This window comes from Ovis aries, chromosome 1 (assembly GCF_016772045.2).
Source record: "Ovis aries strain OAR_USU_Benz2616 breed Rambouillet chromosome 1, ARS-UI_Ramb_v3.0, whole genome shotgun sequence".
NCBI classification, from domain to species: Eukaryota; Metazoa; Chordata; class Mammalia; order Artiodactyla; family Bovidae; genus Ovis; species Ovis aries.
In genome coordinates this window covers 270,058,592-270,077,086 of record NC_056054.1, presented here as the reverse complement: position 1 = coordinate 270,077,086, position 18,495 = coordinate 270,058,592, and positions in this window count along the sequence as shown.

Genomic DNA, 18,495 nt, shown 5'->3' with positions numbered 1-18,495 from the left:
GGCGCTCAGTCATGTCCGACTCTTTGCCACCCCATGGTCTATACCGTCCATGGAGTCCTCCAGGCCAGAATCCTGGAGTGGGTAGCCTTTCCCTTCTCCAGGGGATCTTCCCGACCCAGGAATCGAATCGGGATCTCCTGCACTGCAGGCTGATTCTTTACCAACTGAGTCACCAGGGAAGCCCAAGAACACTGGAATGGGTAGCCCATCCCTTCTCCAGGGCATCTTCCCAACCCAGGAATCGAATCAGGGTCTCCTGCACTGCAGGCGATTCTTTACCAGCTGAACCAGCAGGGAAGATGACCATGAAGACAACAACTATTAATAACAAACGCAGCTGATTCAAGTGTGCTGTGATGATAGATGACATCACTTTCCAAATCGGTGAACAACTTGTGGTAAAGTTCAGGGAAAAAAGTAGATTCAAACCTCAGGAATTCCCAGGTGACCCAGTGGTTAGAATTCTGGACTTTCACTGCTGTGCCCCTGATTCAATCCCTGGTTGGGGAACTGAGATTCCACAAACCATGCAGCATGGCCAAAAAAGCCCCAACACCCAAATCCCCTCAAGCCTCTTTTTGCATGGTAACACATTGCTGGAAAATTCAACTACACTAAAATGCAAAAGATATTTGATATTTACATGGAATGAGGTAAGGATCTCCATCTGTACCATCCAGTTCATAAGCCACCGGCCGCACATGGCTACTGAGCATTTAGTGTGGCTGCCCTGCATGTCGTAGACGCCATTTAGAATTTTCTTAAGATGAGGAACTATATTTCAGTAGAACATATATGATGTTTACATTGGTTGAAATATTACTTTGGATCTGCTAGGTTAAGTGAAATGTATACCCAAAATTAATTTTACTTGTTTCTTCTTATGTTTTTTGTGTAGCTGCTAGGGAACTTGAAATGCGATGTATGACTTGCGTTCTTGGACAGCAGGACTGATGTGCATAGACTGAGCTCAGTGGGACTTTGAAAAGTCTGGGCAGCGGACCAGTTCTTGATCTGTGGGATTCAATTTCAGTTCAGTCGCTCAGTCGTGTCCAACTCTGCGACCCCATGAACTGCAGCACGCCAGGCCTCCCTGTCCATCACCAGTTCCCGGAGTTCAGCGAAACCCATGTCCATTGACTTGATGATGCCATCCAGCCATCTCATCCTCTGTCGTCCCCTTCTCCTCCTGCCCTCAATCTTTCCCAGCATCAGGGTCTTTGCAAATGAGTCAGCTCTTCGCATCAGGTGGCCAAAGTGTTGGAGTTTCAGCTTCAGCATCAGTCCTTCCAATGAATATTCAGGACTGATTTCCTTTAGGATGGACTGGTTGGATCTCCTTGCAGTCCAAAGGACTCTCAAGAGTCTTCTCCAACACCACAGTTCAAATGCATCAGTTCTTCGGTGCTCAGCTTTCCTTATAGTCCAACTCTCACATCCATACATGACCACTGGAAAAACCATAGCCTTGACTGGGCAGACCTTTGTTGACAAAGTAATGTCTCTGCTTTTGAATATACTATCTAGGTTGGTCATAACTTTCCTTCCAAGGAGTAAGTGTCTTTTAATTTCATGGCTGCAGTCACCATCTGCAGTGATTTTGGAACCCAGAAAAATAAAGTCAGCCACTGTTGCCACTGTTTCCCCATCTATTTGCCATGAAGTGATGGGACCAGATGCCATGATCTTCGTTTTCTGAATGTTGAGCTTTAAGCCAACTTTGTCACTCTCTACTTTCACTTTCATCAACAGGCTCTTTATCTTCTTCACTTTCTGCCAAAAGGGTGGTGTCATCTGGATATCTGAGGTTATTGATATTTCTCCCAGCAATCTTGATTCCAGCCTGTGCTTCTTCCAGCCCAGCGTTCCTCATGATGTACTCTGCAAAGAAGTTAAATAAGCAGGGTGACAATATACAGCCTTGACGTACTCCTTTTCCTATTTGGAACCAGTCTGTTGTTCCATGTCCAGTTCTAACTGTTGCTTCCTGACCTGCATACAGATTTCTCAAGAGGCAGGTCAGGTGGTCTGTATTCCCATCTCTTGAAGAATTTTCCAGTTTATTGTGATCCACACAGTCAAAGGCTTTGGCGTAGTCAAGAAAGCAGAAATAGATGTTTTTCTGGAACTCTCTTGCTTTTTCCATGATCCAGCAGATGTTGGCAATTTGATCTCTGGTTCCTCTGTCTTTTCTAAAATCAGCTTGAACATCTGGAAGTTCTCGGTTCATGTATTGCTGAAGCCTGGCTTGGAGAATTTTGAGGATTACTTTACTAGCATGTGAGATGAGTGCAATTGTGCGGTAGTTTGAGCATTCTTTGGCACTGCCTTTCTTTGGGATTGGAATGAAAACTGACCTTTTCCAGTCCTGTGGCCACTGCTGAGTTTTCCAAATTTGCTGGCATATTGAGTGCAGCACTTTCACAGCATCATCTTTCAGGATTGAAATACCTCAACTAGAATTCCATCACCTCCACTAGCTTTGTTCATAGAGATGCTTCCTAAGGCCCACTTGACTTCACATTCCAGGATATCTGGCTCTAGGTGAGTGATCACACCTTCGTGATTATCCAGGTTGTGTAGATCTTTTTTGTACAGTCCTTCTGTGTATTCTTGCCACCTTTTCTTAATATTTTCTGCTTCTGATAGGTCCTTACCATTTCTGTCCTTTATTGAGCACATCTTTACCTAAAATGTTCCCTTGGTATCTCTAATTTTCTTGAAGAGATCTCTAGTCTTTCCCATTCTATTGTTTTCCTCGATTTCTTTGCATTGATTGCTGAGGGAGGCTTTCTTATCTCTGTGGCACAGTATCTCATGTTCCTGGTCCTTGCCCACCTGATTCTCAATCGTTCTACCAACCATAAACATCCTCACAGATCTCCAACACACCCACTTTGGGGTGGGGGAGGGGGTGGGGGTAAGGAGGGGTGGGGGTGGGGTGGGGAGGAGGTGCAGGGCACCACCCTGTCCTATAAGAGGAAGCCCCCAGGGCCCACCCCATGCTTCAGCAGCCCTCAGCTCCCTGGGAACCCCTCACACCTCAATTTTGCTCCTGGATTCATCTTTGATGATGTTTCAAATCTCCCTCTGGCAGCAGAGACTCAAGTCACTTAGTATATGGTTTAAAAGTGGAACCATAAAATAAATATCAATAGATTTTGTTGTTGTTCAGTTGCTTAGTCATGTCTGATTCTTTGCCATCCCATGGGCTGCAGCATGCCAGGCTTCCCTGTCCTTCATCATCTCCCAGAATAGATTGAAAAGGATTAAATAGATTGAAATCAATAGATTTAAAAGGATTCAAATCATACAAAGAATGTTCTCAGATCACAACTGAATTATATCAGATCACAGTAGTTCAATATAATTGAGTTGTATCACAGTAAGATATTTAGAAAAGCTCTAAATATTATAGATTAAATATACTTTTAAATAATCCATGGATCAAAGAAGATATAAGGAAATTTAGAACAAATTTTGTTACTGAATAAAAAAGGAAAACACAACACATCAAAACTTGTAAGATACAGCTACTGCATGCTTTAGAGGGAAATTATCATTTAATTGCATATAAGAGAAGAGACAATACATTTATTTATTTTTAAATTTTTACTTATTTTAATTGGGGGCTAATTACTTTACAACATTGCGGTGGTTTTTGCCATACATTGACATGAATCCGCCAAGGGTGTACATGTGTTCCCCATCCTGAATCCCCTCTCCCCTCGCCTCCCCGCTATTCCATCCCTCAGGGTCATCCCAGTGTAACAGCCCTGAGCACCCTGTCTCATGCACTGAACCTGGACTGGTGATCTGTTTCACATATGATAACATACATGTTTCAATGCTATTAAGAGAAAAGACAGTAAGTTTAAAACCAATGATCTAAGAAGTTAGAAAAGGAAGAGCAATAAACAATAGAAAAATTTAACAAAGCCAAAAACTGGTTCCCTGAGTAAAACTGATAAACTAGCAAAACTAATGAAGGGAAAAAAAAAGAAAATACAAATAACCAATAGCAGAAATGAAGAAATATCTACTGGTCCTTTACATATTAAAAGGATAATAAGGAAATATTTAAACAACTTTACTCCAACGAATGTGACAATTCATATTAATGAAAAATTCCTTGAAAGACCCAAATTACCATAACTGACTCAAAAAGAAATGGAAAATGGGAGTGGCCCTATATATTTTAATCTTTATATAAAACTTTTCCAGAGAAAAATCCAAATTATCAAACATTCAACGAAGAAATAATACCAATATCATATAAGCTCTTTCAGAAGAGAGAACATTTTGCAGTTCATTTTATGAGGTCAACAAAACCCTAATTCCACATCCTGGCAAAGACATTCCAACAACGGAATTTACAGACTGAGATCCCTCGTGAACACAGATGCAAAAGTCTTCAATAGAATTTTATCAAATCTAATCCAGCTATATACATCTTGAACAAGTAGGGTTTACTTGAGGTTCAACACTGGAAAGTCAATGTGATTTACCACATCAACAGAATAAAAGAGAGACATCATATGATCAGTGAAAAAACTGACACAATTCAGCATCTATTAATGACAAAGAAACAAAAGCACCACCAACAACCCTCTCAACAAACTAGGAATATGAAGGAAACTTTCTTAATTGGATAAAGGGCATCCAATGGAAAACCTACAGCTAACATCATACTATTGATGAAAGACTAAATTCTCTTCCCCTAAAACTGAAACAAGGGGACAATGCCTTGTACCAGAAGTCCTAGGTAGTGCATCAAGGTAAGAAAAAAAGAGGTATAAGATTGGAAGGGAAAAAGTAAAATTGTCTCCATTTGCAGACATGGTTGTCTACATAGAAGATTCTAAGGAATAAGAAATACTACTAGAATTAATAACATTTATCAAGGTTGTAGGATATAAGGTCAATATTGAAAAATTATATTTGTGTGCCAGCAAAAATTTGTTTTTTAACAACATGAAATTTAAAAACAGCATTTCCAGCAGTATCAAAATATATAGAATTCTTAGGAACACCTTTCATGAAAGATATGAAACGCTAGACTGAAATTATAAAACATTGATAAGGAAAATTTTACATGATTTAAATTAATGGAGAAACATATCATGTTTAGAAAATGGGAAGAATCAGTATGGTTCAGGTGTCTATTCTTTCAAAATTGATCCATAGATGCAGTGCAGTTCTAACCCCCCTGGCAGGACTTTTGTAGTAAAGGACAGTCTGCTTCTAAATTGTATTTAGCAATGCAAAAAAAACTAGAATAGCCAAAGTTATCTTGAAAGAGGAAAAATGCTGATGCTGGATTGTGTTCATTTGCAAGGAATGCCACAGCAAAATACCACATAATGGCTGACTTAAATAAGAAATGGATTCTCTCACAGCTCCTGGATCAAGGTGTCTGTAGGTTTGGTTTCTCCTCTCCAGGAGGCCTCTCTCCTAGGCTTCAAACAGCCACCTTCTCACTGTGGCTCACAGGATCTTCTGTCTGTGCGTGTACATCTCCAGTGTCTCCTCCTTTTCTTACAGGGACACCGTCCCATCAGATTAGGGTTCTGCCCTTAGGGTCTCTTTTAACCTTGTGCTGTGCTTAGTTGCTCAGTCGTGTCTGATTCTTTGCGACCCCATGGACTCTAGTCAGCCAGGCTCCTCTGTCCATAGGATTCTTCAGGCAAGAATATTGGAGTGGGTTGCCCTGCCCTCCTCCAGGAGATCTTCCAAATACAGTCACACAGCGGGTTATAGCTTCAGAACTCAGGGGCATTCAGTCTATAAGGTGGATCTCAGCCCTGAAAAGTCAGATTTGGCTGGTCCAGGAACCATGGTCAGAGGAGGCTTCAGTGATTGCAGGGATTCCAGTGAGAAGAGTATGGGCAAGAACCGTGGCTGATAACAAGGTCTGGGCCAGTGGGTGAACTGGTCGACCACAAATTCTCCTGGGCCTCCCAGACTCCAGCTGAGGGAGCAGAGCGACCTAATACCCAGAAGGACTCGGGGAGCAGGCCTGTGACAGGAAAGCATTCTATTTCAGACACTCCTGTGCTGTGCAGGGTGCTGGGATCAGCTGTGTCATGAGCCTCGCAGCCCAGAATGAGGTGTGCTGAACAGATGCCATTAGCCAGGCATTGAATCCCCATCTGGTCCACTCTTCCCATGAAACCCCAGTGAGGTTCAGGCAGTGGGGAAGCATGGCTGAAAAAGAGGAGGGAGCCAGGGCCTTCCCTTGTGGCTCAGTGGTAAAGAACCTGCCTTCCAATGCAGGAGACACAGGTTCAATCCCTGGTCCGGGAAGATCCCACATGCTGTGCAGCAGCTAAGCCCCGTGAGCCACAACTACTGGAGCCTCTGCGTCCTAGAGCCCGTGGTCTGCAACAAGGGAAGCCACCATGATGCGGAGCCCGAGCACCTCAACTAGGGAGAATAGCCTGCACTCAGTGCAACTAAAAAAAGCCGAGCTGCAATGAAGACCCGACACAGCAGAAAGAAATAAGTAATTTTTTTTTAAGAGGTGGGAAACTCAGGAACCTCAAACAGGGGCTCTGTATCAAGCTGGAGGGGTGGGGTGGGGAGGGAGATGGGAGGGAGGTTCAGAAGGGAGGGGATGTATGTCTACCTGTGGCTGATTCAGGTTGAGGTTTGACAGAAAACAGCAAAATTCTGTAAAGCAATTATCCTTCATATAAAATAAATTTTAAAAAAAGAGGAGGGAGCCGTCCTGGATTTTTGAGCCCCCGTGGCTGGATGTTGGTGGGTTTGTTCACTTGCGGTCCCTGTGTTTCCACACCGCCGTTGTTTGTGGGGTGCGTCCCCGCTCTCCACGACCACACCCCCAGGTCAGAGGGTTTGACAGCCAGAACCTCGGAGCATCCCTACAGCGCTTCTAACAGACACGTAAAGTTTTAAAAATAAACCAGTCGGTTTCTCCTCTGGTTGCTTCCTCAGGATTAAAAAGACTATTTTTAGGATCGGTGTGTGGTGACAGCTGGCAAAAGGCAGGGAAGGAAGTTCCAGACTTCGCATCTTCTTCATCTGCGCTCTGGGCTCAGCTCACCCCGTCTTGTCCCCTTTATGTTTTCGGTCAGCGGGGACAGCGGTCTGCAGGCCCTTTGCCCCTCGCCTGGTCCCAGCAGAAAGTGGCTCTGCCAGCTCCCGTCCTGGCGGCCCAGGGGAGGGAGGCAGGGAGAGAAACAGCGAGAAGACAGGGAACAGGGCCCCACGGAGCCCCAGGGCTGGCACCCCCAGCCCTGGGTACCCCCCAGCCTCCCCCAGAGGCGGAAGGCCACATCTGTGCTCTCTGGGCTCCGCTTTCCCGGGCGGGGTCCCCAGGCTGGCGGAGTCTCGGGCTCCGGGCGGAGCGCCGGCGCTTGGAGCCTAGTTGCGGATTCCTTTCGGCACAATCTCCTTCCCTCTCTCCCGGCCCGAGGCCCGATTCCACCCGCTGTCAAGGGAGCGCACGCGGGCCCTGCCAGGGGCTGCCGCGCCAGGCACCCTAATGACCCGCCTCGGGGGCGGTCACGCCGCCCTGACACGCAGAAACACGCAGAGACAGAAAGAGCCAGCCTCTCCTGAAGTGTGGCTCGGGGTGGGTGGTCAGAGCGTTAGGATTATAAGAGAGCGTGGCATCAGAACTTAAATCTAAAATCATGTGACCACTCAAGGGGAAAAAAAAAAAGCACAGAAATATATAGAAATGACTCTCTTTTGCCTTTTGAAGTGAAAACGTAAACTCAGCTCATTCATTTATTTGTTGTGTTTCTAGGATAACGTTTCACCATTTCGTAGGCAGATGCCCCTGTAGGTACTACAGGGAATGTAAAGGTTAACTAAGGTGTCCGCAGGATTTCTCAGATTCCTCAAGGCGAGGTTAAGCTGAATTCTTTTTTCCGCCTTGCCCTGTCAAAATACAAATTTTCCCCAATATACCAGCAGGTTCCACGGGCTCTCTGTCAGAGCCGCTCTGACACGTCACTGAGTCACGAAGCGCTTCCTCGATCCGTTCCTTCCGCAAACCTCGGCCCACGCAGCCGTGTAAGGGCCACAGACGGCGCGCAGAGGTGGGAGGGCGGAGACCGAGACGCGCCTTCCGGAAGCGCCAGCAACCTCAGATGGAGCGTCAGACACCCTGTGTCCTCAGGGTCCTCCAGGACTTTCGGATCGCGTCAGAACTGAAGAACAGGCAAAGGACTTACTCCCTCACACCAGAATATAAAACTGGACACACACGAAGCAACTGCTCTCGGAATCTGTATAGAAACCGGCGCAGGACTGTGGACCCTGAGGCGAGGCTAGACGCACCACGGCTTTGGCCTGACAGCAGCTTGGCCCTCGCTGGGGGCCAGCAAGAGAGACTGCGGTTCAGGCCGCTGAGGTGCTGGAACCGCGCGCACGCGCGCGCGCCGAGAGGGGGCTCCGGAAGTCGACACGCAGGTTCCGGCTCAGCCCAACGCTATGCTGTGCGTGTGCGGGACAAGACTCCACGAGGCCTGAACCGCTCCCGAGAGGCTGGGAGACGTGGAGGTTTTGGGGACTCATAGAGGGCTGGGGCTCTGACCAGCCAGAGCGGAGAGAACTGGCCTAGCACCCCGGTCCTTCAGCAGACACTCGAGAAAAGGCAGCCCTCTTAGGGGGACTCCTCCAGCTCCAGGGCAAGGCCATCCAAACCTTCCCTGACAAAGCCTACTGACGGGTGGAAGGTTCAGTTCTGCCAGCAAAGTAACTGCCTTTCAGCATAAAACTTCACACAGTTTAAGGGAAGACACTGAAATACAGACTCTCGACACTGGAGCAAATGCAATGTACTGTAGAGTTTATAATTTACAGGGTTTAAAGTGTACAGCAACCATGACACCAAGGCCAGAAGGGGAAATGGAAGAATATGGCTGTAAGGTTCTCCTAAGAAAACTGGCACAATATTATTGGAAGGAAGTTTAAAATGTATATTATAAATCATAAATCAACACTAAAATCAAAAAATTAATATATAATTACTCAAAAATATGGCAAAAAGAAATGGGAATGAAAAGATAGTACAAATAGGAAACAAATTGCAAGATGTTGGGCTTAAACCCCACAATTACACCAAATTTAAGTGTCCAGACACCCTAATTAAAAGGCATAAATTGTCAGCTTGGCTAGAAATGTAATACCTAACTATATGCTGCTTAAAAAGTACCTAGTATAAAGACAACTAGGTTAAAAGTAAAGAAATGGGGAAAGATATACTGTTCTAAAACTAACCAAAAGAAAACTGGAGTAGCTATGCTAATATCAAAGAAGATCTCAGACCAAAGAATATTACTGGAAATAAAAAATGGCCACTTCATAATGATAGTTCAGTTCAGTCACTCAGTCATGTCCGACTCTTTGAGACCCTATGGACTACAGCACACCAGGCTTCCCTGTCCTTCACTATCTCCCAGAGTTTGCTCAAACTCAAGTCTATCGAGTTAGTGATGCCATCCAACCATTTCATCCTCTGTCTTTTCCTTCTCCTCCTGCCCTCAATCTTTCCCAGCATCAGGGTCTTTTCCAATGAGTCAGTTCTTCGCATTGGGTGGTCAAAGTATTGGAGTTTCAGCTTCAGCATCAGTCCTTTCAATGAATATTCAGGACTGATTTCCTTTAGGAATGACTGGTTGGATCTCCTTGCAGTCCAAGGGACTTTCAAGAGTCTTCTCCAACACCACAGTTCAAAAGCATCAATTCTTCAGCACTCAGCTTTCTTTATAGTCCAACTCTCACATCCATACATACTACTGGAAAAACCATAGCTTTGACTATACGGACCTTTTCAGTAAAGCAATGTCTCTTCTTTTTAATATGCTGTCTGGGTTGGTCATAGCTTTTCTTCCAAGGAGGAAGCATCTTTTAATTTCATGGCTGCAGTCACCATCATATCAGTTAGTTATCAGTCATAATGTAAGGAGTATACAATTCATCAAGAGGTTATATACTAAATAATTAGGTACCTAATAACACAGCTTCAAAACACACAAAGTAAAATCTGTTAGAACTTCAAGAAGAGAGAAATCCACAATTATAGGCAGAAGTCTCACACACTAATTGGGAGAACAAATTGAAAGAAAATCAAAGCATATAGGAGGCTTGATCAATGTATTGACTAATTCCACTGGTTGATTGACATTTATAGGGTACTTGATCTACCAACAAACAGCAGAATACACATTCTTTCTAAGTGTGAGTGGAACGTTTGCCAAGTTTTGGCCCCATGTTGTGGGCCATAAACCAACTGAATAATTTTAAAAGGATTCAAATCATACAAAGTATGCTTTCTGACTCACGGAAATTAAAAAAATAATAAATTGGAAATAAAAAGATATATGAAAAAACCCCAAATATATGGAAACTAAATAACACACTTTAAAAATAACCCAGTGGGTCAAAGAGAAAATCAGAATTAAAATGTATTTTGAACTGATTCAAAATGAAAACAGCAATCCAGGTTCAGATGTGTTTTAATGATAAATTCTACCAAACATTTCTGAAAGACATAGTACCAATGCTACACCAACTCCTTCAGAAAATCAAAAAGGAGGAATACTTCTAAAATCATTATATAAGGCCACAAATCACCCTGTTACGAAAACCAGAGGGAAGACATAAGAAGAAAAGATTAATCAGACTAATATTCCTCATAGACATAGATGCAAAAATTCTAAAACAAATTAGAAAATTGAACTTAAGAATATGAAAAGGGATGCAAAATGGGCTTTATCCTAAGAAAGTAAGGTTGCCTTAATATTTGAAAGACAATCACTATAATTTACCATATTAGCAGACTGAAAAAAGAAAACCAAAATCAACCTGACACAGAAAAGGCATCTGAGAACTCCAACATTAATTTCTGCTTAAAAAGAAAAAAAACCTCTCAACAAATTAGGAATAGATAAGAACCTGCTCAACTTGATAAAGGGCATCAGTGAAAAAGCCACACTAACATTATTCAAGAAATCAACCCTGAATATTCACTGGAAGAATTGATGCTTTAGCTAAAGCTCCAATACTTTGGCTACCTGATGTGAAGATGCTGCCTCACTGGAAAAGACCCTGATGCTGGGAAAGACTGAAGGCTGGAGGAAAACGGGACAACAGAGGATGAGATGGTTGGATGGCATCACCGATTCGATGGACATGAGTTTGAGTAAGCTCTGGGAGTTGGTGATAGACAGGGAAGCCTGGCATCCTACAGTCCATGGGGTCACAAAGAGTCGGACACAACTGACAGACTGAAGAGCAACATTATCCCTGGCTCCATGGTAATGAATCTGCCTGCCAATCCAGGAGACACAGGTTCGGTCCCTGGGTCGGGAAGATCCCCTGGAAAAGGAAATGGCAACCCACTCCAGTACTCTTGCCTAGAGAATCCCATGGACAGAGGAGCCTGGTGGGCTACAGTCCATGAGGACATAACTTAGTGACTAAACAACCACCACAACAAACATTCTCCTTAGTGGTGAAGTACTGAGTGCTTTCAGAATATGTAGCTGAAGTTTCTGTTGCCGCCTGGGGGCCTGAATTCCGGCTGCAGGGGAAGCGGCCAGCAGATGAAAGGCTGGAGCAGTAAGTCAGCTGGGCACGGGCTGATCCTGACTCTGACATCTTCCAGCTACGTGGCCTTGGGGAATTTGAGTAAACTGTTTGGACTTGTTTCCTCATCTATAAAATGGGAGTTAAGAGTTAGCACTACTTTGCAGGGGGCCTGGAGAAACCAAGTGCTGTGGTATCTGTGATCACTCAGAGCAGTAGCCAGAAGACTCTACCACACTCGAGAAATGGTCGTTCGTAAAAAGCATTGGGTGACACTGGCCAGGCAGTGTCTGGTGCCAGGTGCCAGGCACCTCTGGGGGAGGTGAGGAAGGTTGGAGGCCCCCGATTCAGAGACCACCGTGGCTGGTTTGTGGGGGTGGCTCTGATACTGAGTGGGCATGTTCTTTTAAAGTGTTTATTGAGCAGCTACTATGTGCAAGCACCCTCATTTAGTCCTCATAGGAACATGGAAGCTAAAGCTCCGAGGATAAATAATCTGCTAGCCACACGACTGAAGGGAAGCAGACAGTGGGGTGGAAAGAAGAGGGGTCTGGGGGTCAGCCGGTAGTGGGGGCCCCGGGAGGGGGCTGGTGGGGGCGACCCAGGTCCCGCTGCAGGAGGTGAGGGGAGAACAAGGCTGAGGGCGGCAGTGGGGGAACACGTGGGCCCGGATGTGGGGGCCTGGAGCCCTGCAAGGCAGATCCACTGAGTGTAGGTCTGTGGGGCTGGACTGGGTCCAGAATTTCCAGTGACTGCATGGGGTGGGAGTGGGCCCCAGGGGGGTCAAGGGTGGAAGCAAAGGTTTGGCGAGTAGGCTGCTAGATGCGGCTATGATTGTATCAGAAGTGCCCCCTGCCTGGCCTGGGGCCCATTCTCTGAGACTATTAAAAGTCCACAGGTACAACTGACACTTAACGAGGGATGTCACCCGCAGGCTAAAAACGCTCCCCGTGGTCTGGTCTCAGGCCCCCATCTCGGGCATCTCTCCCCTCCCCTTACGACAGCAGCAGGTCCCTCCCAGCGGGCTTGGCCCGTGACTTCCGTTGGCCTGGACCCCTGCCCTTCTTTCCACCCCAGGTCCCCACTGCCTCCTTCAGGGCTGCAGGTGGACGTGACTCTCCCCTCCCAAACACTGCCTCAGCCCCTTGGGGCTGCCTTTCCTCCAGACCCCCCAAGGCACACCAGGTACCTGGCATGGCTGACACGGGCTCCCCTGAAGAGGATGAGGCTGGGCCTCTGGGTGCCTCTGTCCTCTTGCCTCTCCAGCACCTAGGAGAGAGCCCGCATGTGCGAGACCAGAAATCTGACCAGTGACCATCAGGGCCGCGTTGGCTCACCCCCAGGGCACCCGGCGGGGATGCACAGAGGTGCCACAGGAGAAGGGAAGGGGTGTGGGACCCCTGTACCCAAGCATGCTAAGTTGCTTCGGTCGTGCCCGACTCTTTTGAGACCCCCACGGACTGTAGCTGCTGGGCTCCCCATGGGATTTTCCCAAGAATACAGGAGTGGGTTGCCATTTCCTCCAGCAGGGCCCTGGATCTTCCCAACGTAGGGATCAAACCCACGTCTCTTATGTCTCCTGCATCGGCAGGCGGTATCTTTACCACTAGCGCCACTCACAGTGAGGACAAGGAGACGCAGGCTCAGCCGTCTCTTCCAGGCCCAGGACGCAGAGTTTGATGGACACGTCCGTCTCTTACAGAGAAGGGCAGTAGCAAGTGCTAGGCTTCAGCTTTCAAAGGTCTGGCCAGTCCGGAGGTTGTGGTCCTTTTGAAACCGGAAGCAGAAGCAACGGGGCCTCCAGTGAGGCCCCGATGAAAGCCAGAGTCCCGTGGGGCGCTGGGGCAGCCGCCAGCATCTGCAAACACCGTGTGGATCTGTTCAGGTGCTTTCTTTTCTCGGAGGCTGCTGGCTCAACCCGCTAGGATGGGTGGCACTTCGGGACAGCACAGCTTGGAGCTGGTGCAAGTTTCTTGGAATAGGGAGGAGAGAGATCTAAATTCAGACCTTTCTATCACACCAAATAAACAGAAACTGTACCAGAGGGCTCAAAAGAATTAGGCAGAATGCCTTTGCACCTAACTTCTGAAAAATGGAGAGAGAAAAGTTTGAAAACAGAATGGTATTCACTCGAATCCCAAGGTATTTGCCGAAAACAATGACACCTGTTTGACACAAAAATACATGTTAGGAAGGGGACAGAGGATGTCTGTGGCCTCTAGCTTGGACTGTCCTCATGGTTGTTTCCCGTCTGCTACACCTGCTTTTGCATTCACCTGCACACTCCCAAGGCAGGGCCCCCACCAGAGCAAGGAGGAGTCTTCTTGGTTTCAGCAGGGGAGCTGCGGCAGGGCCAGGGGACAAGGGAGCAAAGCTGCTGAGGGGGAGGCGGATTCAGGGCTGGACTCTGGGCCTCTGCCCCTGCAGGCCCGGGGATCCAGTGACCTGAGTATTCTCTCCAGGATGACAGCCAAAGGGGAGCCCGCCTGGGATGCGGTCTGTGGGGGTAGGGGCAGCACACACCCACGGCACTGAGAGTGAGAACCCCAGCAAACAGAGCTGAGGGCAGAAGCTCTTTCAGCCTAAAGCATCTCAGAAGAGCTACGTGTCAAAGTCCCCTGATCACCATGGGAACTGAGATGAGAAGCGTGCACTAGGCAGGCTGCTTCTCCTACAAAACACTCCTTCACAGATGCTTTGGGGAGGCAGGCGGAGGGGAGGCGGGGGAGGAGTTATATGTAGCATTTGCCAATTTCTGTGGTGTAAATACTCCCGCCAATAGCCAATTTCAAGCCACCTATGTAAATCCTAAGGTATCTATGTGACACCACAGGACTGAGTTGGGAAGAGACGCAGTGTCTTACACAGTATTTCCACCCTATAGTAACTGGCAAAGCATAAGTAATAAACTGCAGTAATTAGGAAGTAATTGCCTTTTAAAAAATATATATAATTTCATTGTAAGCTTATGTAATTCAACTCTTTAACAGTAGTTGTGTTCAACAGCCAGCTCACAGAAGTGCTGAAAAGCAAACAACTGGCTCCTGTTACAGGGGCCAGTTGGGGCAGACTCCAGCACCTCAGACCTCACCCGTGCCAAGGATGGTCCTCCCTGCTGATACCAGGCAACACCAAGATGGCTGGCACTATCTTCCTAGTAAGGTGTGGTCTGGCTTTCTTCCTCTTGACTCAGCAGCAATAACCAGTTGGCATCAGGCTCACCTCCTCCCTGCCTTCCAGGGCCACTTCCCGAAGGCCCACTGGCATGCCGAGGTGCCCACTGGCAGGTTGCAGGAACCAGCAACCACAGGAGGGGGCACAGTGGGGCCTTCAGGTCGCTCCAGGCCTCAGCAGGAATGGAGTCTCATAGCTGTGAGGGGCCGCTGCGTGTGGGAAGGGGGAGGCCAACTTCCCCAGGAGCACCGCAAGGCCCACAGTTATCACTGCCTCCAGGGGCCAGGCATATCGTCTTGTTCTTGTGTTTTGAAAGGTTTAGTTTTATTGAAAGCGACGACAGGAAAGTGCATATTTTTAACATATAGCTCCATGAATTCATGTTAAGCGCGGCTCAGCTGAAGATGAGAGCGCCCTTCCAGCCTTACCCTGTCAGCAGCATCGCCTCACAGCTCACTGCCCTCTGCCACCAGCTTCCAGTTCTCTGAAGTCACGTTAAGTGGAGCTCCATTTTGTTGGACTACTTTGGCTCAGTTCTGTGAGAATCCTCTGTGTAGTTGTGTGCAGCAGCAGTCCCTTCATCTCGTTGCTGACAATCATTCCATTGTGTGAAGAGGCCATGACCTGCGCATTTTACGTCGAGGGATGCTTGGGTGGTTTCCAGTTTGAGGCTATTGTGCATGAAGCCAAGTATGAAACACTTGCACAGCGGCATACGTTTCTGTTAAGTGTGTGCTTGGGGACTGTGTCCTTGGGCACTACAGGATTAGTTGTCTTTTTTACTTTCAGCCATCCTGGTGGGTATCTGCAGGATGTTACTGGTTTTAATTTGTATTTGATGACAGAAACACACCTGGCTGTTGAAATGCCTATTAACCATTGGATAGTTGTGAAGAGCCTATTCAAATCTTTTGCTCATTTCTAAGTATATCATCGCATATTTTTCGTTAATGACACATTTTTTTTTATACTTCTTGGAACCTTTGTTGGAAGTATTACAAGCTTCTTCAACTTCATAGCTTGACTTGGTAAGAGTCATTAATTATAATACCCAATTTATCAGATTTTTATCTTCATGGCTAGCACTTAGATTGTAGTAAATCTTTGCTAAGGACAAGAATTGTTTTCTGTAGAAAAACTATTTCATTTCTCATACTTAGGACCACTAGAACCTATCCATTGGGAACTATGTCTATGTATGATGTGAGGCTAAGGTTGAGTTTTTCCTGTATGTGTACCCAAGATTAGTATTCTTAACGTAGACAAAAGCTTTTTTCTTTTGATTACTGATGATTGTCTCATTAGGATTTTGTAGTTTACTAGTGTTAATTTCTAGACTTTGGCTGAATATTTTCTCATTCTTGTTCCTTTAAAGGATAAATCAGTTCAGTTGCTCAGTTGTGTCCAACTCTTTGTGACCCCCTGGACTGCGGCACACCAGGTTTCCCGGTCCATCATCAATTCCTGGAGCTTGCTCAAACTCATGTCCATCGAGTCAGTGACGCCATCCAACCAGAAGAGACAATATAAACTGGGGGTGATGACAGTAACAGTCCTCTCCCCAAACAGGGGAGCTGGGGTCACATGCCTCCTCCAGTGGGATGAACCTGCCCAGGCCTCTACCATGCCAACACAAGACCCCTGCCAAGCTAGGCACAGAGCTCTGGGCCTAAACCCAAACTGAACAGAAAAGCTACCTCAAAACTGCTCCTCTAAGTAATGGGACAGCCCAGGTGAGATCATCCTTCACTGTGGAATCATGATGTAGACAAAGTCAACTTGGGGAGATTTCAGGAACAAAGCTGTTATTTTTCAAAATGACTTTGATGGGATTTCTTTTTTCTACTTGACTACGTTCCACAATCCAGGCTTCCTAATCTAATGAAAAGCAACCCTGAACATGCTGAAGCTCCAATACTTTGGCCACCTGATGCAAAGAGCTGACTCACTGGAAAAGACCCTGATGCTGGGAAAGACGAGGGCAGGAGGAGAAGGGGACGACAGAGGATGAGATGGTTGGATGGCATCACTGACTCAATGGACATGAGTCTGAGTGAACTCCGGGAGATGGTGAGGGACCAGGAAGCCTGGTGTGCTGCATGCAGTCCATGGGGTTGCAGAGACAGATTAAGACTTAGCAACTGAACAACAAAACCTAATGAAACTTTTCTTACACAAGACCACCAAGCTCTCTCCTTGTCCAACTTCCAGACCCTGACCAGGGTAATAGTTAGTAGATTCCTTTTGTCATAGGTTCATGTGCTAGGTACTGTGCTAACCACTTTATAGGGATTTTATTATTCATCTGTATACCTTCCTTGATACTTCTTTAAAGTCCTCCTCGGCACCAAGTTACATTCTGAATTTGTTTACTGTCTGTAACTGGAAGACCAGTTTTCTGGAGTCCGTGTCCCTCCTTCACTACCGTATCAGGATGCTGTGCCCAGGGCCTAGCATGCAGCAGGTGCTCAGTACCCAGCTGTTCTCACTGGCGTCCAGGTGTGCCCACCTTCTCGGCAGAGCACTGAAGGTATGTGGCTACACGAAGGTGGGCGTGCCCTCTAAGCAGATCACGTGGGGGTGAAGAGGAAAAGGGGATTAGCTATGGCGATGCACTTTTTAAAATTATTCTTTGAATAAGGTTTGATGATTAACATTTATTAAGTTTGAATAAAGTTAAAACGCCTGCAATGTAGTTTCTTTCAAGAAGGGTTACATTGGAGATGTTTTTGGTCTTCATTCTGACAAGCCTTCCCCGTCTTTATTTTACAAAGACTTTACTGGCTTTGCTTTTTATCAGCTGCACCAGCAAGTACTTCACATGATGATGAAAGGAATTTCCACCTTTGATATTATCTTTTTTTAATTTTTTTAGTTTTTAAATTTTAAAATCTTTAATTCTTACATGCGTTCCCAAACATGAACCCCCCTCCCACCTCCCTCCCCATAACATCTCTCTGGGTCATCCCCATGTACCAGCCCCAAGCATGCTGCATCCTGCGTCAGACATAGACTGGCGATTCAATTCTTACATGATAGTATACGTTAGAATGTCATTCTCCCAAATCATCCCACCCTCTCCCTCTCCCTCCGAGTCCAAAAGTCCGTTATACACATCTGTGTCTCTTTCCCTGTCTTGCATACAGGGTCGTCATTGCCATCTTCCTAAATTCCATATATATGTGTTAGTATACTGTATTGGTGTTTTTCTTTCTGGCTTACTTCACTCTGTATAATCGGCTCCAGTTTCATCCATCTCATCAGAACTGATTCAAATGAATTCTTTTTAACGGCTGAGTAATACTCCATTGTGTATATGTACCACAGCTTTCTTATCCATTCATCTGCTGATGGACATCTAGGTTGTTTCCATGTCCTGGCTATTATAAACAGTGCTGCGATGAACATTGGGGTACATGTGTCTCTTTCAATTCTGGTTTCCTCGGTGTGTATGCCCAGCAGTGGGATTGCTGGGTCATAAGGTAGTTCTATTTGCAATTTTTTAAGGAATCTCCACACTGTTCTCCATAGTGGCTGTACTAGTTTGCATTCCCACCAACAGTGTAGGAGGGTTCCCTTTTCTCCACACCCTCTCCAGCATTTATTGCTTGCAGATTTTTGGATCGCAGCCATTCTGACTGGTGTGAAGTGGTACCTCATTGTGGTTTTGATTTGCATTTCTCTAATAATGAGTGATGTTGAGCATCTTTTCATGTGTTTGTTAGCCATCCGTATGTCTTCTTTGGAGAAATGTCTATT